We start from the raw sequence: 25,163 nt of genomic DNA, 5'->3' as shown, positions 1-25,163 counted from the left end.
ATCTTACTTGTGTGTGTTCATTGGGGGCACTGCTTTACACTAAAATTATTTCTTTCCTACCAGACTGAACCCTAAACAATTGTATCAAGTCTTTAAAAAACAAAACTTGCTTTTGATGCTAATTAGGTTTTCATTTTTTCCTACTTAAGAAATGAGTGTTATGTGCTCCAAACTCCCCATGCTAGAGATTGCTAGTGTTTTCTTAAAATTTGTCCTCCTTATCAAATTTATCTGATGGTAAATATTAAGTATTGAATGCATGTCATCTCAAGTCCAAAAAGCCTTTTTGAGACCTACTTCAGTTTAATGAATCTAAAAGGGTAAAAAATACAAGGTCTCAGTCTCTGTGCCTCTCTCTGGCAATTAAGTGAATTTCTCACATTTCTAATAGGAAGAAAGGAAGCAATGTAAGACATCCATTTCCACTGGAAAGATAATTATTTGAGAAGTTCTTTAACAAATTTGGAGAAGAATAACTTGAAGAAAATTTGTGCCAGGTTGTTACAAACATATTCTGTGTTGTAACCCAAGATTCCTCCCTATTCAGAAAGGAAACACTAAGACCATTTCCAGAACATAAATAAAGCCATGTTCTCATGATGCAGAGAATGCACACAGGGTGAGAGGAAGAAGAGTGCAGAAGCAGCAGAAAGAGATTCCTCGCAGATGTGCTTATTTTCTACATTCCAACATTTCCCACATTAAAATTCTCAACTTCCTTCTGACCAACAGAGTGCCAGGTGCAATGCAAGCAACTCTAACTTCTTCCTTTAACTTGGTTGTGAATATTTAATTTTAGGTTATCTTTTCTTTACATACATGAGAAACCCAGAAACTTATAAACCATCCCACAAGATGGTTCTACCAGCACTGTCCAATACGAGAGCCACCAGCCATAGGTGGCTATTGAGTGTGTAAAACATAGCTAATGCAACTAAACTGAATTTTTAATTGAATTTAATTTTAATTAATTAGAATTTCAAGTGATATTCAATTCAGCTATTAGAAATGTGTAAATATATGTAGAATGACATAGGTATACTGATTTATTTTTTCAACTGTGTATTTTATGAAACATAGATATAAATCAAGTAATTCTTATAAAAATTTATATCTAAATTGACATGTGCCATGATTGAAAAATATGCACCAGATTTCAAAAATAAGTATTAAAAAGAAGGTAAAATATGGGATTAATAATTTTATATTAAGAAAAAGTTTCAAGCCACAAATAAATGTATTGTATTCACAGGAAAATAATGATTATATTGATTGGGACCTAGACAACTAAGAGATGCAAAAAATGCTAACGGAACAGTTTTGGAGGGAAGAGCAGGAGTTCAGCTTTTAGAAGGTTGATTTGGAGATATTTATTGCACATCCAGGGGGAGATGTCAAGTAGGTCATTCAAGGAGTTCAGGAGAGAGGTCCAGCCTAAATAGATATGCTTGAAGATCACTGGCATAAATGGTAATTAAAACCATGAAACAAGATGAGTCTATAGGAGGTAAGATAAATAAACAGGTAAAGAAGATTAAAGCCTGAGTCCTGCCTGGGGCAGTCCAACACTAAGAGGTCAAGCAGAATATGAGAAAGAACTTCCAGAGATTCAGAAGGTAAAGCAAGAGTATATCCTTGAGACCTGGTGAAGAAAGTGCATCAAGTAGGATTAACAGTTTGGTTGCTTTGAAGGCTGCTAACATTTTAAGTATCATGAGTACTAAGAATTGACATTGTATTCCATAACGTGGTAGTCATTCATAATCTTGAAAGTTTGCGGCAAATTTGATGAAACTGGGCTGGCAATCTGCAGGGATGGGTTTAAGAGAGAATGGGAGAAGATTATTTGCATACAGCGAGTCTAGACAACTCTTTTTTAGCAGTTTTTTTCTTTTTTATACAGGAAAGCAAAGAAACGGGAGCCATAGCTAGGAGTGGAAGTAAGCTAAAGAGAGAGTTTTTCCAAGAAAAGAAAAATAACATATTTGTAAGCCCATGAGAAACATGTGGTAGAGAGAAGGAAAGTGAAATTCAGAGAAGAAAATTACTAGGGTGATATGCTTGAATATTTGAAGAAGGTGGGCTCCAGGGCTAGGGAGTGGAGCGACATTTCATGTTGGTCACAGAACAAAGGGCAGCAGATATGGCAGGTGAGCAGACAGTGGTGCAGGCCTGTGAAAGTTCCTCACAATGGCTTTGGTTTTCTCAGTGAGAGAGGAAACCGGGACAATGTGTAAGAGTGAGGATGGTGACGAGGTATAGATATTTGAGGAGACAGGAGAAAAATGTGAGACATCAATGAAGAGAATAAGAGAGTACAAGGACTAGGGAACTATCAGGCAGCAACAAGGATCCACCTGAGGTTCATGGTCACGTGAGGCCAGTTAACTGTAAGTTCTTCTCCAGCCACATTCAGCATCCTAAACGCAGGTATGGAGTAGGTAAAGATCAGGATTTGACCAGTGCTATGGTTCATCCAAGTGAATAGAATATTGCCCTAAAGAGATAAGTTAAGTGAGGGTGTATGAAGGTTTTTCTATAGGGTAGACCACAAAAGAGAAGCTGGAAAAGGCAAAATAAGAGAATCTCAAGCAACTGGGGTTAGAGACTGAAAGAGACACTGAGGAACTTTTAGAGTTGAAGTCAGAGAGAGAGGGTTAGAAATTGAAGATTGGTTGTCAGAGAACATAAGCAGGAAACAGATTGTGAAGCTGGTAGTTACTAGGAATGACAAAGTCTAGGTTACAACTGTGGAAGTGAGTGGTAGGGCCAGGTGGAGGAGAGATAATTTGAGCAGAAAAGGTAAAGAACTGAGAGGCCAGGATGTTAGAAAAAGCGCCTACGTACAGTTGCATTCACAACTTGGCATACCTCAGAGAAATTGTGAGTTTGGTGCCAGGCCCCTAAAATAAAGCAAATATTACAATACAGCAATTCATGCAATTTTTTTTAGGTTTCTCAGTGCATATAAGTTATGCTTACACTATGCTATAATCTATTAGGTGCACAACGGTATTATGTATAAAAAAAAGTACAGTGTCCCTGGCCAGAATAACAGCCCCATGGCCCCAACCCCATTGAGCCAGGACTCAAGTTAGCCAACACACGATGTGCATGCAAGCTCTCCTGAGAGACACCCCAGCAAGCCCACTTCCAGCAGCCTCACCAGAATCACCACAACCTCTCACAGCCTAGGACACTGAGAAACTCACAAACATCTTTAGTGTGGACTACAAGTGAAAAAACAGAACAGGAACTACATTACTATGTCCGGCTAAAACCAAAGTGAATGCATCCCACCCAACCAAAACCCCAAGACCTATCAATACAAATAAGTCTTTCCCTATGAAACATTCTCCATAGGATTGGAAGAGGCAACTGTTCCACTAGATGTGTAGGTATCAACCGTAGGCATCAACCTAGGGACACATCAAACATAAAAATGCAAGAAAACATGACACATCTAAAGAAACACAATAATTCTACAGTAAAAGATCTCAATCATACTGATGATCAGGGAAATGCAAATCAAAACCACAATGCAATGCCACCTTACTCCTGTAAGAATGGCCATAATCAAAGAATCAAAAAACAGAAGATGTTGATATGGATGTGGCGATCACAGAACACTTCTACACTGCTGGTGGGAATGTAAACTAGTATAGCTGCTACGGAAAACAGTGTGGAGATCCCTTAAAGAACTAAAAGTGAACTACCATTTGATCCAGCAATCCCACTACTGGGTATCGAACCAGAGAAAAAGAAGTCTTTATTTGAAAAAGATACTTGCATACACATGTTCATAGCAGCACAATTCACAATAGCAGAATCGTGGAACCAACCCAAATGCCCATCAATCAACGAGTGGATAAAGAAACTCTGATATATATGATGGAATACTACTCAGCCATAAAAAGGAATGAATTAACAGCATTTGCAATGGCCTGGATGAGATTAGAGACTATTATTCTAAGTGAAATAACTCAGGAGTTGGTAACCAAACATTGTATGTTCTCATTGATATGTGGGAGCTAAGCTATGAGGATGCAAAGGCATAAGAATGATACAATAGACTTTGGGGACTTGGGAGGAAGAGTTGGAGGGGAGCGAGAGATAAAAGACAACAAATATGGTGCAGTGTATACTGCTCAGGTGATGGGTCCACCAGCCTCTCACAAATCTCCACTAAAAACTTACTCATGTAACCAAATACCACCTGTACCCCAATAACTTATGGAAAAATAAAATTAAAAGATATTATATATATATATATATAAATTGCCAGAAATAATTCAAAATCATAATCTTTTTTTTTTTTTTTTTTTTTTTTTTTGAGGCGGAGTCTCGCTCTGTCGCCCAGGCTGGAGTGCGGTGGCGCGATCTTGGCTCACTGCAAGCTCCGCCTCCTGGGTTCACGCCATTCTCCTGCCTCAGCCTCCCAAGTAGCTGGGACTACAGGCGCCCGCCACCACGCCCGGCTAATTTTTAGTATTTTTAGTAGAGACGGGGTTTCACCGTGTTAGCCAGGATGGTCTCGATCTCCTGACCTTGTGATCCACCCGCCTCGGCCTCCCAAAGTGCTGGGATTACAGGCGTAAGCCACCGCGCCCGGCCCAAAATCATAATCTTAAGAAAACTCAGTAAGATACAAGACAATACAACAGACTAATAAATAGGGAGCCTCAACAACAGACAACACCGGACAAAAGAAATAATTTCTGAACTTAAAGATAAGTTTTTTAAAATAAGTCAGGCAGATAAAAAAATGAGAGAGAAAAGAATTTAAAAGGATGGAGAAGGCCTACAGAATTTATGGGACACCACTAAGCAAATAAATAGTCACATTATGGGCATTCCAGAAGGAGAAGAGAAGAAGAAACATGTAGAAAATATACTTAATAAAATAATAGCTGAAAACTCCATAAGTTCCTAGAAGACAGATAGACATCGAGACCTAGAAGCTCAAAGGACCCCAAATAGATTCCATTCAAACAGGTTCTTTCCAAGGCGAGTTATAGTCAAACTGTCAAAAGTCTAAGACAGCGAATTCTAAAAACAGCAGGAGAAAAGCATCAAGTCACATATAAGGCAATCCCATGAGACTAAGAGTAGACTTCTCAACAGAAATTTTACAGGACAGGAGAGAATGGAATGATATATCCAAAGTACTGAAAGAAAAAAAAAACTGCCAATCAAGAATATTATATTCGGCAAAGCTATCCTTCAGAACTGAAGGATAAATAAAATCTTTCATAGACAAGCAAAAACAGGGAATTGATCACCACTAGACAAGATGCTCAAGGGCATCTTCCATGGAGAAGTGAAAAGACAGTAACTACCAGCATGTGAAATTCACCAAGTGTGAAATTATCATCACATTCACCAATGTGAAATTACAAAACTCACTGGTAAAGGCAATGCACAAAGAAGAAAAAAAAGGAACCAATCCTCATTGCTATAGAAAACCAAGCAGCAACAAAAATAATAACAGAGGAAGTAAAGAATAAAAGATATACAAAACAGTCAAGAAAACAACCAATACAATGACAGGAGTAAGTTCTCACCTATTAATAATAATTTGAATGTAAACAGATTAAATTCCCCAATTAAAAGATACAGATTGGCTGAATGGATTAAAAAAATAAGACCTGGCTTGATGCGGTGGCTCACGCCTATAAACTGAGCATTTGGGGAGGCCAAGATGGGAGGATTGCTTAAGCCTAAGAGTTTGAGACCCGCCTAGTGAACACAGTAAGGCCCCATCTCTACAAAGAAATTTTTAAAAAGCTGGGCATGGTGGCACATGCGAACACTCTTAGCTAGTGAGGAGGCTGAGGTGGGAGGATCATTTGAGTTCAGGAGTTTGAGGCTGGAGTGAGCTATGGTCATGCCACTGCACTCCAGCCTGGGCAGCAAAGCAAGACCTTGTCTCTAAAAACAAACAAACAAAAAATTAAAAATTAAAATGCAAAACCCTACTATATGCTGTATACAAGAAACTCACCTTACCTGGAAAGACACCCATAGACTGAAAGTAAAGGAGTGAAAAAAGATATTCCCTTTTGGGAATGGAAACCAAAAGTGAGCAGGAGTAGCTATACTTCTATATATTGCCTGATATAATATCAGTAAAACAGACTTTAACCAAAAACAATAGAAAGAGACAAAGAACATTATATAATAATAAAGAGGCCAATCAATTCAGCAAGATAATATAATTGTAAATATATATGCAACCAATACTGCAGCATCTAAATATATAAAGAAAATATTATTAGATCAAAAGGGAGAAATAAACCTCAATACAATAATCACTGAGGATGTCAGCTCCCCACTCTCAGCATTGGACAGATCATTTAGACAGAATATGAACAAAGAAACATTGGATTTAAACTGCACCCCAGACCAAATGGGTCTAATAAATATTTATTCACCCAACAGCTGCATGTTCTTTTCATCAGCACATATAACATTCTCAAGGGCTGACCATATGTTAGGACACAAAACAAGTGTCAAAAAATTTTAAAAAAAATCATATTAAATACATTATCTGACCACAATGGAATAAAACTGGAAATTAATAATAAGAATATTCAAAACTATACAAATATACAGAAATTAAACAACATGTTCCTGATCAATGGGTAAAAGAAGAAATTAAGCAGGAAATTTAAAAATTATTTGAAACAAATGAGAACAGAAACACAACATATCAAAACCTATGACACAGCAAATGCAGTATAAAGACTCAAGTTTATAGCAATAAATGCCCACATCAAAAAAGTAGAAAGATTTCAAATAAATAACCTAATGATGTATCTCAAGAAAATAGAAGAGCAAGAACATACCAAATTCAAAATTAGTAGAAAGAAAAAATAATAAAGAGCAGAAATAAGCAAAATTGAGACTAAAAAAAACAATAGATCAACAAAAAAATTGTTTTTTAAAAAAAATATAAACAAAATTGACAAACCATTAGCTAGACTAAGAAAAAAAGAGAGAAGGCCTAAATAAATAAAATCAGAAACAAAAAAGATGTCACAATGGATATCACCAAAATGCAAAGGCTCATGAGAGACTATTATAAACAACTATATACCCACAAATTTAAAACCTTAGAAGAGATGGACAAATTCCTAGACACATATAACCTACCAAGATTGCATCAAGAAGAAATAGACAACCTGAACAGACCAATTAAAAAAGTAACAAGATTGAATCAGTAGTAAAAAGCCTCCCAAAAAAGAAAATCTCAGGATCAGATGATTTCACCACTAATTCTACCAAACTGTTAAAGAATAGTTAACACCAACTATTCTCAAACTATTCAAAGGAATTGAAGCATAAGGAATTCTTTCTAACTCATTTTGCCAGGCCAGCATAGCCCTGATAGCAAAACCAGATCAGAAAAATAACAATGAAAAATACAGGCCAATATCCCTAATAAATATAGATGTAAAAATCCTTAACAAACAAAAAAACCCACAACATGTCAAAAAGATAATACACCATGATCAAGTGGGATTTATCTCAAGGATACAGCGATGGTTCAACACCTGCAAATCAATAAATGCAACACATCAACAGAATGAAGGGCAAAAACTATAATATATGATTATCTGAATAGATGCAACGAAAAAATTTAATGAAATCCAACATCCCTTCATGATAAAAACTCTCAATAAATTAGGTATAGAAGGAAAGCGCATCAACAAAATAAAGCCATATATGACTAGCCCACAGCTAACATCATAAGGAATGGGAAAAAGCCAAAAGCTTTTTCTCCAAGAACTAGTGCAAGACGAGGATGTCCACTATCGCCACTTTTATTCAACATATTACTGGAAGTACTAGTAAGAGCAATTAGGCAAGAGAAAGAAAGAAAGGGCATCCAAATAGAAAAGAAAAAGTCAAGTTGTCTCTGCAGATGACATAATCTTATATAGCAAAAAATCAAAATACCAAAAAGCTCTTAGAACTGATAAACAAATTCAATAAAGTTGTAGTATACAACATCGACAAGCAAGAATCAATAGCACTGGCTGGGCACAGTGGCTCAATGCCTGTGATCCCAGCACTATGGAAATACAAGGTGGAAGGATCACTTGAGGCCAGGAGTTTGAGACTAGCCTGGGCCACATAGTTGGACCTTGTCTCTATATAAAATTTAAAAAAATTAGCCAGATGTGGTGGCATATGCCTATAGTCACAATTACTTGGGAGGCTGAGGCAAGAAGACCACTTAAGCCCAGGAGTTTAAGGCTGCAGTGAGCTATGATCATGCCACTGCACTCTATCCTGGGAAACAGAGTGAGAAACTGTCTGTTAAAAAGAAAAAGAAAAGAAAAACGATCAGTAGGATTAGTAGGATTAATATGCACAAACAATCAACTATCTGAAAAAGAAATCCAGAAGGCAATCCCATTTACAATGGCTACAAAAAATAAAACAAAATACCTAGTTCCTAGAAATAAATATAACCAAGGAGGTGAAAAACCTCTACAAAATAAACTATATAAAACACTGATAAAAAGAAATTGAAGAGAATACAAATGGAAAAATATGCCATGTTCAAGGTTCAAAATAATGAATATAATTAAAATGGTCATACTATCCAAAGCAACCTACAGATTCAATGAAATAATCCCTATCAAAATACTAATGACAGTGTTCACAAAAATAGAAAACAAAATCCAAAACTATGTATGGAACCACAAAAGACCCCAAACAGTCAAAGCAATCCAGAGCAAAGAGAACAATGCTGGAGACATCACACTACCAGACTTAAAAATATACTGCAAAGCTGTAATAACCAAAACAGCATAATATTGCCATAAAAACAAACACATACACAAGTGGAATAGAATAATGAACCCAGAAATTAATCCACATATCTACAACCAGCTGATTTTTGACAAAGGCACCAAGAGTATTCACCGAGGAAAGGATAATCTCTTAAATTATGGTGCTGAGAAAACGATGTCCATATGCAGAGGAATGAAACTATACCTCCACTTCTCGCCTTAAACAAAAATCAATTCAAAATGGATTAAAGATCTAAATGTAAGAGACAAAACGACAAAACTACTAGATAAAAACATAGGGGAAATACTTAAGGACATTGATCTGGAAAAAGATTTTATGGATAAGACTTCAAAAGCATGGGAAACAAAAGCAAAAATAAGCAAAGGGATTATATCAAACTAAAAAGCTTCTCCAAAGCAAAGGAAACAATACATAATAAATAGAGTGATAAGACAACCTACAGAATGAGAAAAAAATATTTGCAAACTATTCATCTTACAGGAAATTAATATCCAGAATATAAAATGAAGTCAAACATCTCAACAGAAAAAAAAAAATCCCATTAAAAAGAAGGCAAATGCTCTAAGTAGACATTTCTCAAAAGAAGATATGTAAATGTTCCACAAATATATTTATAATGCTCAACATCACTAATTATCAGGAAAATGCAAATCAAAACCACAATGAGTCTTCATCTTACCCCAGTTAGGATGGCTATTATCAAAAAGACAAAAAATAACAAATGCTGGCAAGGATGTGGAGGAAAGAAAACACTTACATACTGTTGGTGGGAGTGTAAAATAGGACAGCCACTATGGAGAACAGTATGGAGGTTCCTCAAAAAGCTACAAGTAGAACTACCATATCATCCAGCAATCTCACTACTGGGCTACTGGGCTACTGGGCATTTATTCAAAGGAGAAGAAATCAGTGTATTGAAAAGACATCTGACCAGGCACGGTGGCTCACGCCTGTAATCCCAGCACTTTGGGAGGCCGAGGCGGGCAGATCACTTGAAGTCAGAAGACCAGCCTGGGGAGCATGACAAAACCCCATCTCGACTAAGAATACAAAAATTTGCTGGGCGTGGTGGCGGGCACCTGTAATCCCAGCTACTGGGGAGGCTGAGGCAGGAGAATCACTTGAACCCAGGAGGCGGAGGTTGCAGTGAGCCAAGATTGCGCCACTGCACTCCAGCCTGGGTGATAGAGTCAGACTCTATCTCAAAAAAAAAAAAAAAAAAAAGAAAGAAAAGAAAAGCCATCTGCACTCCCATGTTTATTGCAGCACTATTCACAAGAGCCAAGTGTCCAACATCAGGTTAATGGGTAAAGAAAATGAGGTGTATATATGCACCATGAAATACTATTCAGCCATAAAAAAAAAAAGAATCAAATCCTGTCATTTGTGGAAACATGAATGGAACTGGAGGACATTACATTAGGTGAAATAAGCCAGGAACAGAAAGTTAACCACTGCATGTTCTCACTCCTTTGTGGAAGCTAAAACAAGATGACCTCATACAAATGAAAGTAGAACAGAGGATACTAGAGGCTGGGAAGGGTAGAGAAAGGGAGAGAATTGTTAAATGATACAAAATTACAGCTAGATGAGAGTAACAAATTCTAGTGTTCTACAGCATTACAGGATGACTATAGTCAATAATAATATGCTATAGAGCAGAGGTATCCAATCTTTTGGCTTCCTTGGGCCATATTGGAAGAAGAATTGTCTTGGGCCACACATAAAATACACTAACACTAATGAGAGCTGATGAGAAAAAAAAAATCGCAAAAAAAAATCTCATAATATTTTAAGAAAGTTTACGAATTTGACGAATTTGTGTTGGGCCACATTCAAAGCCATTCTGGGCCACATGCAGCCCACGGGGCACAGACAAGCTTGTTATAGAGTTCCAAATAGCTAGAAGTATGACATTGAATGTATCTAACACAAAGAAATGATAAATGTTTGAAATGATGGACATGCAAATTACCCTGATCTGATCACTGTATACCGTATATATTGAAACATCACTACATACCATAAATATGTATAATTATTATATGTCAACTTAAAAATATAATATAGTATAGCTCTCTTAAACACAGACTTAAAAACAAGAGGTATTACTAGAGACTAAGAGGGTTTCTCATAATAGTATACACTTAAACTAAAAGGCACCTTCAAAATATACAAAACAAAATGAAAGCACAAGATGAAATTAATAACTTGGCTTTCATATAATTCTCCTTCAATAACTGATTAACCAAACTGCAAAAAATCAGTAAAAAAATGGAATATTTGAATAACATAGTTAACTAAGTTCAGCTAATAAACAGATATGAATCTCTGCAACCAATAACTTTCTTTTCAAGAAGTTATGGAACATTTGTGAACAATAACTATGTACCAGGCCACAAAACAAGCATCAACAAATTTCAAATAACTGGAATCATGTAGACCACATTCTCTGGTCACCATGAATTAAAATAGAAAAAAATATATTAAAAAGTTCTAGGAAAAAACATATAAGTCATAAGTCAAAGAAGAAATTATAATGAAAATTTTTAAAAACTCACATGTGAACAATAACAAAAACATTATATATCAAAACTTGTGAAATAAAAACACTGCTGAAGCAATATTTAGAGAAAAATTTATAGTCCTAAATGCATACATAGGAAAGAAGCTAAGCTGTAAGTTAATGAATTAATCATGTAAATTTAAGAGATTAGAGAAAAAAATCCAAAGAAATAGGAAAGAAATAATAAAGATGAGAACAGAGATTAATAAATAGAAACAATGATAGGATAGAGAAGACAAAGCCAAAAGTTGGTTCTTTGGAAAGTCTGAAAAGAACCAGTAAAAACTCTGGTGACATTGGCCAAAAGGCAAAGAAGGCACTAAGTCGGGGCGGGGTGGTACAGGGGTCGGGGGTGGGCAGTGGTGGACAGCAGGAAGTGTTTGCTGCCTCTGCAGGCTTCCTTATCCCACTGTGTACAAGGGACTTGGGTGTTGCACTCCAATAGGAAATCTCACCTTCAGGTGCTCTTGACTGAACATGCAGAGCACATCCTTCTGCCTCCTTCCAGGTACCTCCCATGCATCCCATGATCCCACTTTTTCTAGCAATGTTTCCACCTTTTGGGGAAGCAATTTTAACTATCTTTCAGATTTGTGAAAAATGTCTAGTCTTTTGTTTTTCATTCTCTTTGTTGCTTTCGGATCATTTATAAAAGAGAAGGGGAAAATGTCAGCATTGCATCCCCATCCACCATCAGCAGCAGCCTGAGGGAAAAGCAACCCAAGCAGAAAGTGGATGGTGGCAGGGGGAGTGGGAAGAACATGCATCAGGTACTTGGAACCTGCAAAAGGAAGGATTCAGACCTGGGAGCATGAAGGAGCCTTTAGGGGATCTCAGCAACATTCCAGTGCCAGACTGCAAGATCTGCAGTTCTAGGAGAGGCACCTGACATCCTCTGGACCACAGAGCTGAAAAATTGATTGGTGGGTTTCTGAAAGACTTTGAACAAGGATTAAAACAATTAAAACAGCATTTCTGATTTTTCTTATAATTAGCTGTAAAAGAAAGATACTCATCTCAAACATAATACTATTTACGTATCATTCTAGTAAATCAAAATCTCTAATGATTAATAAATTGCTTTTCAGAAGAAGCAAAGCAACAAAACCGTATTCATGTAAGACAAACACAAAAGCAGCACCTGCCATATTTTCTGAGGCTGGAGCTACATAGGTAAAATGAAATTATGCTGGAGACAGAGGTTTTCAAAAGGAAGTCAGAAAGGTTTTAGGAACTGGAAGCACTGCTTACACATACTGGGATCTCTTCAGGAAACAAACAAACAAACAAACAAAACCATCATGTAAAGAGGCTTGGGTATTTTTCTTTTCCCCAAAGATTTCACCAGAATACTGTCATCTGGGCTTGACAGACTAGAAAATGACCCAACACACTTTGAGATAGTTACATTTCACACCAAAAAGAGGGAACCATATCACAGGACACTGTTATCTGAGCCACCAGGATTCAGTGTCAGAAGATTATTTGAGGCTTTTGGCAAATAGCCACATTAGATCCTGAGGTCATGGGCACCTGTTTTCCAGGCACTCACCCTTCCTGGGGCACACACGTTTTGCATTTTCTTCCCCAGTGTCAGCTCAGTAAGATTAAACTGTCAGCCCACAGCATGGATTTGTGTATCCCGGCTGCAGATCACACATCTGTCTCATCAGTGGTATCACATTGTAAATCACAGCCACAAAATGGAATTCCATACAGTGTTTTTTCTTGCCCCAGATGATGATATATAAATACACATGGAAAATTTAACTCATAATTATCTAGGGAAGATAATGATTGAATAAAAAACCAAAAACAGTTTTCTGAAAGCTTTTAGGCACACAGTTTCATAAAGTTCTTTTTACTTTCCCTGCAGAAATGCAGAATTCATCCTCAGGGTAAGTTGGAAGTGGGTGAGGTTTCTTTCAGTAAATCATCCAGCCCATCCCCCAACCATGTCCACCTCACTGCCATTTCCTCACTAACCCTCTGGTGGTGTCACGCTGTTCTGGTCTGCCTGTCACTAGCAATTGATCACATATATTCATTCACATTAGGGTATTAATATCACAGTTACCCCAATGAAAGTCTTCTAAATTTTAACAGAATAGAAGACAAAAAGGAATAATTGTCCAATGGTAGAATCTACACCCTAGGATGGGTGAGACAGGGGCAGAGCTGGACAGAGGTGCTTTCCTGGTTCTCCCCAACAGGTGTTTACTTCCTCTTGTAGTCTGTCCTCATTAAAGGCACTACTAAATAGCTGACCATTTAAACTCTTACCAGTTTTCCCCAGCTAGGTAATTTTTTTTTTTTTTAAGATGGAGTTTTGCTCTTGTTGCCCAGGCTGGAGTGCAATGGCTCAATCTCGGCTCACTGAAACCTCTGCTTCCTGAGTTCAAGCAATTCTCCTGCCTCAGGCTCCTAAGTAGCTGGGACTACAGGCATGCACCACCATGCTCAGCTAATTTTTTGTATTTAGTAGAAACGAGGTTTCACTATGTTGGTCAGGCTGGTCTCGAACTCCTGACCTCAGGTGATCCACACACCTCAGCCTCCCAAAGTGTTGGAATTACAGGCATGAGCCACCGCGCCCTGCTGGTAAATATTTATATGAGGTTTATGGTATATTTATGTACAATCACTTATATGATGCAATATTCAAAATGAAAAGGTCAAAAACCTCTGAGCTTTCTAATTGAACTTTAGGGTATTTATATATACACAAAAAATATATACCTATATATTTTCTCCTTTAACATCTTTGTTCTTCCTTCTGTAGTATTATCTCCTTAATGTGACAGATACAATCCATCTACATTGCTATAGAAATTTAAATTAGTATTGTCACTTTGGGGAGTAATTTGGCATCAAATGGTCAAATTCAAAGTTTACATAAAATAAGACCCTGCAATTTCACTTCTAGGCATATATCTTCAAGAGTTTCTTATACATGTGCATAAATAAATTTCAAGGATGTTTACTGAATGCATCTATGTAATACCCCCCAAAAATTAAAGAAACAATCAAAAGTCTATCATAGAAAAACATATTAATAAAACATGTTATTTCATATGATGGAAAGGTATTTAGTAGTTAAAAATATGAACATGATCTGGGTAAAACAACTTAACTATTCTTTCAAAAACACCAAATAATAAATGCAAGTTACAGAATGCACAGGAAATAAAAAACAACCTCCATGGATAACTCTATAGTGAAGTTGGCCATGAAGAGCCAATAAATATGCAGATACATTCTGCCTCACCAGTTGAGAAAGGTGAAATAAAAAGCAAGGTTCTGGGTTTCTTCTTTTTGCCCAAGAAACTAGCACTGTTATTGAATAATCATACTTATCAAAGGCAAGGCAGGGGAATTTGGCATACTCATATACTACCAATGGCAAGATAAATTTATAAACTTTTCTGGAAGGTTATTTGAAAATATATATCAAAAGCTTAAAGTAAACTAACTTTGACAAAGTACTTCATCTCAAGAAAATAAAGAATGTCTACAAAGTTGAAGTTAATAAAAGTCTAAAGTGCCTAATGTCTTAAAAGAATGGTTTCATTGAACAAATTACAGTACATAGATTAAACAGATTATTTGAAGGATGAAAGTAATGACAGAAGAATAAATACTGGCATTAAAGTTGCTGATGTGTTGTTAAGTTTTTTAAAGTATCATTTTATTTTTAAAAAATAATATTCATATGGTCCATATTATTCAAGGATACTTGTTACCAGAGAAAAGTCAGTTAAAGTGAATCCACTTAAAATATTACAGTAAATAATGGGAAATAAAAAGTTTTGATTAGTATTACATTTTAAGGGAAAAAAAGAGGATACATTTTATTTAATCTTTTAGCAAATTTTGATATACAAATTTACACTAGTTCTTAGAACCACACTATCCAATACATGTGGCTACTGAGCACTTGAAATGTGACTAGTCCAGTTGAAATGTGTTGTGGGTATAAAATACATTCTAGATTCCAAAGCTTAGTATAGAAAAAAGAATGTCACACATTCCATTGATAATTTTATATTGATTTTATCTTGAAATATATACAAAAGTATATTTGATATACTGAATTAAATATATTATTAAAATTGGTTCCACCATCTAAAAAAATTTTTTTAATGTGCCCATGAGAAGATTTTAAACTACATGTATTCCTAGCATATTTCTTCTGGAAAATGCTACCTTAAAATAAATCACGTTTTCATATTTGGGGAATAAATTCCCCAGCAAACTTAAGAGCACAAAACATCCTTCAATGAGCATTTGATGTTTCTGACAAGCTCAGAAACAGTATCACTTTTGAGCAAAATTATTTGAGGATGGGCATCAAAAGGACCGCTCCCTATTTTGTCATTCAACTCATTCTCTTCTGGAGCATGCAGATACTGTCTCTTTTTCGATCATTACCAGGTTTAGGGCTGTCAGCAATCAATGTGTTCAACAATCAGCAAGTGTTTTCTGCAGATTGTCAACCTAGTTTCATCAGTTTCACGAAGTTCTCCATCTTTTGCAAGATTTGCAATTCTATTCTACAATGAATTTGCACTATCATGTCCAGTAAAATCCTGTATAACTGAGGAGCAACTGGCCCATAAAGGAAATGATGCTTAGTAGGCAGACACTCGTTAGTGCTATCTTAAGACATCACAATGGGGACCTACATATAAGTGGGCAATTCATTAATGAATGTTTCCATGTGATGATGTGAAGGCTGTTATCATTACGAAGGCTTAATAACTAGTGAGATTCAGAAAATGAATATTTTATAAGGTTTGGATTTATGTATACAATATCAAATGACCTCTGGAAAAAATATATAAAAATTTCAAAAGCAACTAAGTGGTGGGAATATAGGTGATTTTTTACTTTCTTCTGTTTGCCTATATTTCTATAATTATTATGTTTTATATTAACACATTTAGTTTAATTTAATTTCAATTGCCAAGTCAAATACCACATTCTCCATTAGCTACTCCATTTGGGCCGGCCTCCCCCTAGTGAAGCCTCCTCCTCAGGACTCCAAATCAACACTCTTTGATAATTTATTACTAACTACATTGTATAATTATGATAATAACTAAGACTTAAGTGCCAGGCACTGTTCAGAGTGCTTCATATTTATTAGCCTTTGTAAACTCTTCAGTCAGTCTGATCTTTCTTCAAGACACTGATCCTCAAGTAAGAGAAGAAAGAAAAATACCTACAAGGGGAGTTTACTCTCAGGATAGGGTGTCAGTATGATTTGAAAAGGCAAATTCAGGCTGGGCGCGGTGGCTCACGCCTGTAATCCCAGCACTTTGGGAGGCCAAGGCGGGTGGATCATGAGGTCAGGAGATCGAGACCATCCTGGCTAAAATGGTGAAACCCCGTCTCTACTAAAAATACAAAAAATTTAGCTGGGCATGGTGGCCGGCGCCTGTAGTCCCAGCTACTCAGGAGGCTGAGGCAGGAGAATGGTGTGAACCCAGGAGGCGGAGCTTGCAGTGACCTGAGATTGCACCACTGCACTCCAGCCTGGGTGACTGAGCAAGACTCTGTCTCAAAACAAAACAAAAAAAAGAAAAAGAAAAGGCAAATTCAATATTAAAATATAATTTTACATTTGGAAATATAACGTTTTCATAATACAAACTTTGGAAGGAAAACAAAATGAACTGATATTATAGCTAATAATTCAACTTTGTTAAAGAGGATATAAAAAAGGAATATGATAAAAATTTAACATAAGCATAATTGAAAAAAACCGCTATTAGAATACCAAAAGTATACAATTTCTTAACACGTTAAAGCAAATCTACCACAAACCTAAAGTAACCACCATACTCTTGGTGAATATTTAAAAGCATTATCAAAGTCATACCAGACTGGGAGGTCCACTATCACCACTATTCCTCTACATTATGCCAGAGGCCCTAGGCAGTGTAATATTCCAAGGAAAAAATATATAAACAGTTTTAAAACAGAAGAAACAAAACCACCATTACTTGTAGTACCTATGGCTTTCTACAGAATATCCAGAGAATCTACAAACCAACAAAGATGCCAAATAGAACATTAGAATACAAAAAAACAGCCCCCTTACTATATACTGGCAATAACCAATTTTAAAAATGTAGCTAGAGGAGAGATGATCCCATTCACAAGAGCAATAAAACTTCTAAGGACTAATGAAGGGATACTAAGATGTGATATGTATGTGTATATATATATACATACATACACACACACACACACATATATGATGAAATACACCAATAAAAAGGAATGAAGCAATGATACATTCAACAACATAGATAACCTTGAAAACACTACACTAAGTGAAAGAAGCCAGACACAAAATGCCACATACTGTATTATTGTATGATTCTATTTATATGAAATATCCAGAATGGGCAAATGTATAGACTTAGTAGATTGGTAAGGTTGCCTAGGGCTGGGTGTGTGGCAGGGTGCGTGGAGGGATAAGAACTGAGAAATGACTGCTAATGGGTACAGGGTTTATTTTGCAGGGTTCAAAAATATTCTAAAATTAGATTGTGTTGATGGCTGCATACCCTGCAAATTTACTAAAAACACTAAATTGTAAACTTTCAATGAGTGAATTGTATAGTATGTGACTTATACCTCAACTGAAAAATGATAATGAAAACCTATAAGGTGCCTAATACAACTTTCAGAACTTTATGGAGAATATTATAAAGCCTTGTAGAATGACCTACAAAATAATGTATAGAGATAGGCCATGTCCATGAAAGGAACATATCAATAGTGAAAAGGTAAAAGTCTCCTCTAATTAACCTTTAGATTCAATGTAAATTATAACAGGAATTTTCTTAGGAAGGCATAGATCCTAAAATTCATGTTGAAGCCTAAAGCATCAAGAATAGCCAAGACAGTTTTAAGGAAAAAGGGTAAGAAGAGAAGATTTATTATAAAGCTTTAATAACTAAATGAAATGGTATTAGCTCAGGAATCACAAAAACATGAGTAGAACAGAGAGTCAAGAGACAGATCCAAGGATATAACAGAAATTAGCATATGTCAGAGATGGCAACAAAATAAGTGAGAAAATAGTAAACTATTCATTAAATGATAATGTGGTAAATGGTTTTCAACATGGAAAACAATTATACTCCTGCCTCAACAACACAGGTATACAAATTTCAGAGGAGTTCAAAGACCCAACAATGACAAACAAAATTTTGCCAGTAAAAAAACCAATGGAAATACACAAAAAATTGAAAAACTATATTAAAACTATATATTAAAAAGATAATCTCTAAGGGAAATGCAAAGTAAAAGAGCAGTAAAATACATTCCAAGCTTCTCAGATTAGCCAAAATCAAAACATCTGATTAATACCAGTCACAGCCAAAGATATGGGAATACAAGGAACTCCAACACAATGCAGTAGGAGGGCAACCTGCCAAACCTAGGAGAGCTAAAATAACAGATGAATGTTGATTTAAGCATACATATCCTACTACTCAGTTGTTCCCCTTCTGAGGATATATGCCCAAGACACACTCTTGTACATTTCTACAAGATCTTGTCAAGGATATTCCTTGTAATATATTTAATAATAGCAAGAGGTAGAAAAATCTTTTATCTATCAATATATAAACTATGGCATATCAAAGGAATGCTAAGCTAAAATGAGTCGACTAGATTTACAATGATCAATATATGTTATCAACACATGTAAAAAAAAGTTAGGTGAAAAAAATCACAAAAATAGATAAGACAGGTGTCCATAACATGGTGTTTTAAACACATAATAAAACTACATACTCTAGTAGGCACGCTGAGTCCCAGCATTGCAGGTTGAATGGACTTGACCCCAAGTTCTCATCTTTCACTGTCCTTCTTGCTTATGACAGAATTTTCTATTTTCAGCAATTTCATACTTACACTTAAGTGGCTACATGTAAAGTGCTAGAGTAGGTGCCAGTGAAGACAAAAGAATTATATATAAGACTCCCCTCCATCTCCTGGCCGCTGCAGAAGAGTACAACTCAGCTAGGGATGTTGTCTCAGGCACTTGGCTCTTAACCTTCACTCCAGCTTGCATAGTGTGTAAACTTAGAGTGTGTAACTTTCAAGGTGCAGTTCTTTTATCTTAAAATTGGAAAGCCATCCTCCTCCTATTGTGAAGAATAAATATAATTATCGTGTCCAGCACATGACAAACACTCAACACTCTTGGTGATTATGGGCATGGAAGCCACCAAATGAATACAATCTTCTAAGCAGCATCTCAGTCGTGCTGACAATAAAAACAAAAGGTGATGGATGGGAGAAGGGCACCAGCTGGGTCCACTTAGCCTTCTCCATATCTGGATACAACATCCCCACATCTCCCGGGTAACTTGGGCATGCTCTGTGGGATTTTGGGACATGTCTTCCAGCAACAGTAGCGTGGCTACAGCCAGGGCTATGTATTCTTCCAGGTTCAGCATCGACAGGGCTCTGTGAAAAGAGATACCAGCCTTCGGAATGAGAACTCATTCCCTCAAACCTCTGAAGAGATTCTGGGGTAGGATGAGGCGACCTAAGCTTGCTTCTCAGTTAACCCTCTTTAAAATCACAAAGACACACCACCTTAACTCCATCTTGCTGAGGGAAAGGCAACAGTGTCCCACCTCCAGCTCCCTCCAACAAGCACCTGCCCCCATCCCACAGGCCATCTTCATAAAGAGCTGGGATAGAGTTCTACCCATGGATTTAGTAGTAGGGACCACACAAGGGATCTACTTGCTAGATATGGAAAATAGTAGTTGGAAATCATGTTCGGAGATATTGAGTTGTTGGATTGTTGCATTTTATTCCTGGGATTCCTTTCTGAGAGCTTGGGAAAAGATGGTAGGTATTTCAGTTCTCCAGCCAACCTGGCGCCACCATGTGGCAACAACACCAACAGTTCATAAATCAGTCAGCTTTCAAATTCTGATTCTCTGTCAACTTTTTATCTTTGAGGAATTCAAAATATTTCCTTTTTATATATCAAATGAGAATCTATTCATTTTTTCTTCATTCATATTTTAATATCACATAATTTCATGTTTGCATTACTTTAATTCACCCTATGAAAAAGCTCTTATAGGAACAAACCAGCCTCCATTGACCAATGTCAGCACTGTTACATCTGGGATCAAGTTTGTTACACCACCAAATAACTAATGATCAGGGTGTGGTGGGACAACCAAGTCATTCTTCACCCAGATTGTAAGGCTAAATTATTCCTTCTATTTTTCTGTACTGGCTTAAGTATAACTACTCTTGGATTGCATTTATTAAAAAGGAGGTAGAAAATCATCAAGAAGTCTCATTTTAGCTTGGGAACTAAAACGATAAAATAAATAACAATAGTAATAAAACTAACCTGATAAAACTAAGCAGGATGATGGCTACCCTTGGAGGATAGTGCCTGTAGGTAGGGGTAATGGAAAGATTGGAAATATTCTGGGTCTTAATCAGGGCACTGGTTACACAGGTGTGCTCAGTTGTGACAATCCACTGAGTGTATCCTTCAGAACTGCATTACTTTCTGGAATTATACTTCAACAGACTGTTAAATTCACCAAGGTCTGATCAGTCATCTCCCTTTAACTTGGCTTTCCGACAAGAGTCTGTGCATACACAATAATAATTCGAAGGCAAAATCAGGGGGAAGCCTTGTTTTCTACGGGATATTTTTCAGCCATTGGGAATCCCTCTGGGCAGGGAGGAAGGAGATAGAACATAATCTATGCTACTGCTAGTTTAAATGACTGAGCTGAGTATGGCTAACACTTCACTTTCTCAAAAGTGAACAAATTCTGCAGCCAGATAGCTCTCCCTTCTACCACCATACACGCAGACAAACGAAACCCAGACCACACAGAACACTGCGCCACCAAGAGATACACACCATCTCTACAGAGACACACTTTGACTCCTCAGAGACAACACACACACACACAGCCTCCCCCCACTCTCCAGAAACAGTCCCACAGACACAGCTTCTGGCCCACAGAGACAGCTCGCAGATGGAGGTAGTGGTGGGTAATTAGGAGAGATGCAGCTGCCCATGGCCAGGCAAAGGAACGTGAGCAGGAAGATGGAAAGCAGTATCTTCAAAGTCTTGGCAAACTAAATTTCTCTAAAAAGATTTTGAAATCTGCAAATAGGGTCCCAGATATTGCTGTAAAATTTTTAAAATTACCTCCATTTCCACCATAGACCCAGATGCCTTGAACCATCTTCCTTCGACTTTTTAATAAAACCCCAGTGCATTTTCACGTTTATCATATCCTGTGAACTCCAGGTTCCTTGGGAAGATTGAAAGGCGGCGGGGATTATTTCATTTTATAAATGAAAAAGTTCAGGTTCAAAGATGCTGGTCAGTCATCACAAAACTAAGTATTGATCTCATGGCTGAGTTTCAGAGTTGGGGTGGGGGAGGCTGAGTTGAAGGGACAAGGTGATAATGGCAAGAGAGGCTAGGTGACCCTCTCCCCAGCCCAGAGCTCTGAGAAGCGCCCACAACACCACAGGCGGCCCCACTGGAGCCACCTGAAAGGACCTGGAGTAAAAGAATCACACCCGACATCATTTGCATACCCCAAGACTGGCCAGCCCCCAGTCTCAGTCTTCCTCCCCTGAGTAAGTGTCAAGAAAATCAACAAATCGAGATCATGGTCGGGGAGATGGAGAGCATGGAAATGAAGCCAGACTCAAGGCATTTTCTAGGAGCGGATAGGAGCCAACGTTAGCGAACCAAGCCCACAGCGTACTAGCTTCTCTTAGCAAGTCCCTAGGCCCAAACCGGTGTGTGCATTTAAGAGTTTTGGGATACGTACTTATCCTTGGGGACGGTGCTTATTTGGCAAAAGAAAAGAGGAGCAGGACGGATATAAGAACAAATTCCCCTACGCTGCCAAGACGTCAGTAAATTAAGGAACAAGAAGGGGGAGCAAGTGCTCCAAAAAGCCGCAGGTCTTGGGGTTCCCACCACTGACTCTTTCCGCTCCACGCGTCCATCAGGAAGATCCTCTGCCGTTACCTCCAAATCTATGTAGAGCCCCCTGGGATTGGCTCCCTACCTCTTCAAGTCTGGCGGCTGTGGCGGAAAGGGAGTATGAGGAGGAACCCGGGATGAAGCCGAAGTGACCACCCCGCCAACAGCTCTCCCCTCCCCAGGCAGCCCGCGGGCGAGGGCCAGACGCAATCCACCTGTGTTCTAACTCTGAGCACCAGCTGTGACCTTGAGAGAGTCCCTGATTACCCCCGTTTTACAGAATTAAGAGTTTGTGTCAGGTCCGTCGCGCTGGGCTGCTTGCGGGGCGCTTAACGGATGGTTTGAGGCGTCCCGCCTGTGCGCCCGCAGCAAAGTACGTACGCGGTGAACCGCAGCCCAAGCACTACGTGGCCATCCGGGATCGGAAAACGCGAGGGAAATGCAGAGGCGAGCTCCCACCCCAGCAGCGAGAGAAAGAGGCGATTCTGACTCCGCGATGATCCCTGAGCAAGTTCAAGTACCCGCGCCCCTCGCCCCTCCGCAGAGGCTGACTGGCCGCGCCTAGGGTTCCTGGCTCCGGACGCGCACAGGGTGCGGGGGAGCGTGAGACACCTCCACACCTTCACACACCCACCCCCGAAGTTGCGGCAACGTTGAGGGGAGAGTGGCGCAAAGCGGCCAGAGGGGAGAAGAGGGAGGCGGACGGTACTCACACGGGGTGGCCAGCCTGAAGCAAGTCCGCGACCGGGGTCATCGATGGCGGCCGGGCTCAGGCCACCGCGCCTCAGTACGCCCAGGGCACCTGCCGCAACGCACCGCGTGGATTAGAGGCTGCCGGCGGCGAAAAAGGGGCGCGGGTCGGTCTGCGCGCTAAAGCTGGGCTGCAGCACCGCGGGGGCTCGGCTGCCAGAACCGCAGCCGCAGCGGGAACCCAGGAACCGACAGGAGGCGGGAGCGCAGCGGCGTCGGCAGCAGCGGCTGCGAGGGAGGCGCCCGCGCCGCAGGCAGCCAGGGCCAGCCTGGCCGCAGCCACTGCCGACACCTGCTGGCCCGGCCGACAGCCAATCAGAAGCGCCCGGAGCGGGGGAGCGTGCGGAGGCGGGGCGGGGGCGCGTGCAGGGCGCCCGGCGGGAGGGGCGGCCCGCGATCGCGCCTGCGCCGGGGCAGGGGGTGCTCGCCCGGCCGGTTCCTCCAGAGCACCTCGGGCGCGCGGGCGGCACGCGCCGGGAGGGGCGGGGCGCACCGGGAGGAGGCGGGGCAGGGCTGCGCGCGCCCGGAGCGGGGACCCGCGCCCCTCCCGGGGCTCTTCCCTGCGGCGCAGTGCAGTATTGGGGCCGCGGTTCGGGAGCCCCCAGGTGCGACTCCAGGTCCTTCCCCGATTCTAAGTCAGGCTTTTCCTGTCTCCTGCCTCTGAGTCCTGGGGGCCCAGACCCTCAGTGACCGTAGAGTAATGGGTCACCAGAATCCGGGGCCTGCCTGAATCTAAGACATGGTGTGGCGCTCCTCCACAGACAGCTCTTTTCCACTTCACAGTCCCTGGGTAATTAAAGTCGCCGTAGTGACCCCTATCTGGATTGCTTTAATTCTCCCATAAATTTACTACGCTAACGACGCTCATTCATTCAACACACATCAAAGGGGTTAGCGATCAGGGAGCTGTCCAGGCTAATGCGCCCCCAAGTCTCCCAGACCCCCCACAGCTGCGGAACCGCCGGGTTAGTGAGCCCGCGCTGTCAGAAAGACTCCCAAAGACTGCTGCAAGTGAGGAACGCTTTCGGGCTCCTGCCAGGAGTTCCCGGTCCTGGAAGAATGGCTGGGAGTTGAAAGGTTCCACTCCAGGCCGGGACTTCATTGTGCGTTTGCATCCATTAAGCCAGGGATCTTCCTGAGACCCACTGCCTCAGCCCCAACAACTCAGCTGTGAAAACACTTTGTCAATTTTAGCTGCAGGGTGGAAGTCGCTCCATGAAAATAAAGCATTTATGGAGTTACACTGGCGATTTCTGAATCCCTGGAAATCCTCTCAAGCCGGTGGGTTGAGGCTGTTCTCTCCGTGTAAATTTGCGCAGTAGAAATAAATGGCTTGTTTGCTGATCAGTCCACAGCAGAAAACAAAACAAAACAAAACAAGACAAAACCTTAAAGAAAGGAACTCGGAAGGTAAAGGAGTTAATTTCTTTAAAGATTCAATTCCCTCCTTTAAAGGGATTTTAATGTCTACAAACTGGTAAAGTGGAAGGAAGTTAGTTTCTCTTTTGTTTACATTAAATTTAAATTTTATTTAGCTGTGCTTGATTAGCATTCACGTGGCATAAAATTCTAAAACTACAAATGGAACACAGCTAACAAGACTCCCTCCCACCCTTGTCTCTCAATTCCTCTTCCTGGGGGCAACCAGTGTGTACCCTCCTCAAGGAAATTGACATATACACAAACATATTTGTCTAATGCTCTTATTTTTATTTTTGTTGTACAAACTATGCACATTGTTTTACATTTTGATCTTTTCCCTTAACAAGATATTATCGTGGAGTCATTCCATATCATTACCAAAAACTTTTTCTTGTTATTTTACCGCTGTATGATATTCCATTGAATAAGATATGCCAAAATTTATGTAAGGACCCCCAATTATGGGCATTTAAATGGTCTCCAATCTATCACTGTTAATAACAATTATGCGTGAATAACTTTGTTCCTATGTAACTGTGTACGTGTGGGAGTACATATGAAGAATAAATCTGTATA

General features: G+C 39.3%; 1 protein-coding gene across 2 annotated transcripts in view; it reads right to left on the bottom strand.

The window, feature by feature from the left end:
- MYRIP (myosin VIIA and Rab interacting protein) overlaps positions 1-23,613 on the bottom strand; it is a 450,013-nt gene extending 426,400 nt beyond the window's left edge. Inside the window, exon 1 of one of the 2 annotated variants that reach the window (XM_031009332.3) lies at positions 23,129-23,613. The gene's annotated coding sequence lies outside the window, so the exon portion shown is untranslated. The remainder of the gene's footprint in view (positions 1-23,128) is intronic. The other variant, XM_063703711.1, reaches the window with a different exon arrangement.
- Positions 23,614-25,163: the final 1,550 nt, after the last annotated feature.

The sequence above is a fragment of the Gorilla gorilla genome, chromosome 2 (genome assembly GCF_029281585.2).
Source record: "Gorilla gorilla gorilla isolate KB3781 chromosome 2, NHGRI_mGorGor1-v2.1_pri, whole genome shotgun sequence".
NCBI classification, from domain to species: domain Eukaryota; kingdom Metazoa; phylum Chordata; class Mammalia; order Primates; family Hominidae; genus Gorilla; species Gorilla gorilla.
Note: the sequence above shows the minus strand (reverse complement) of the source record. Positions and strands in the feature narration are given on the sequence as shown.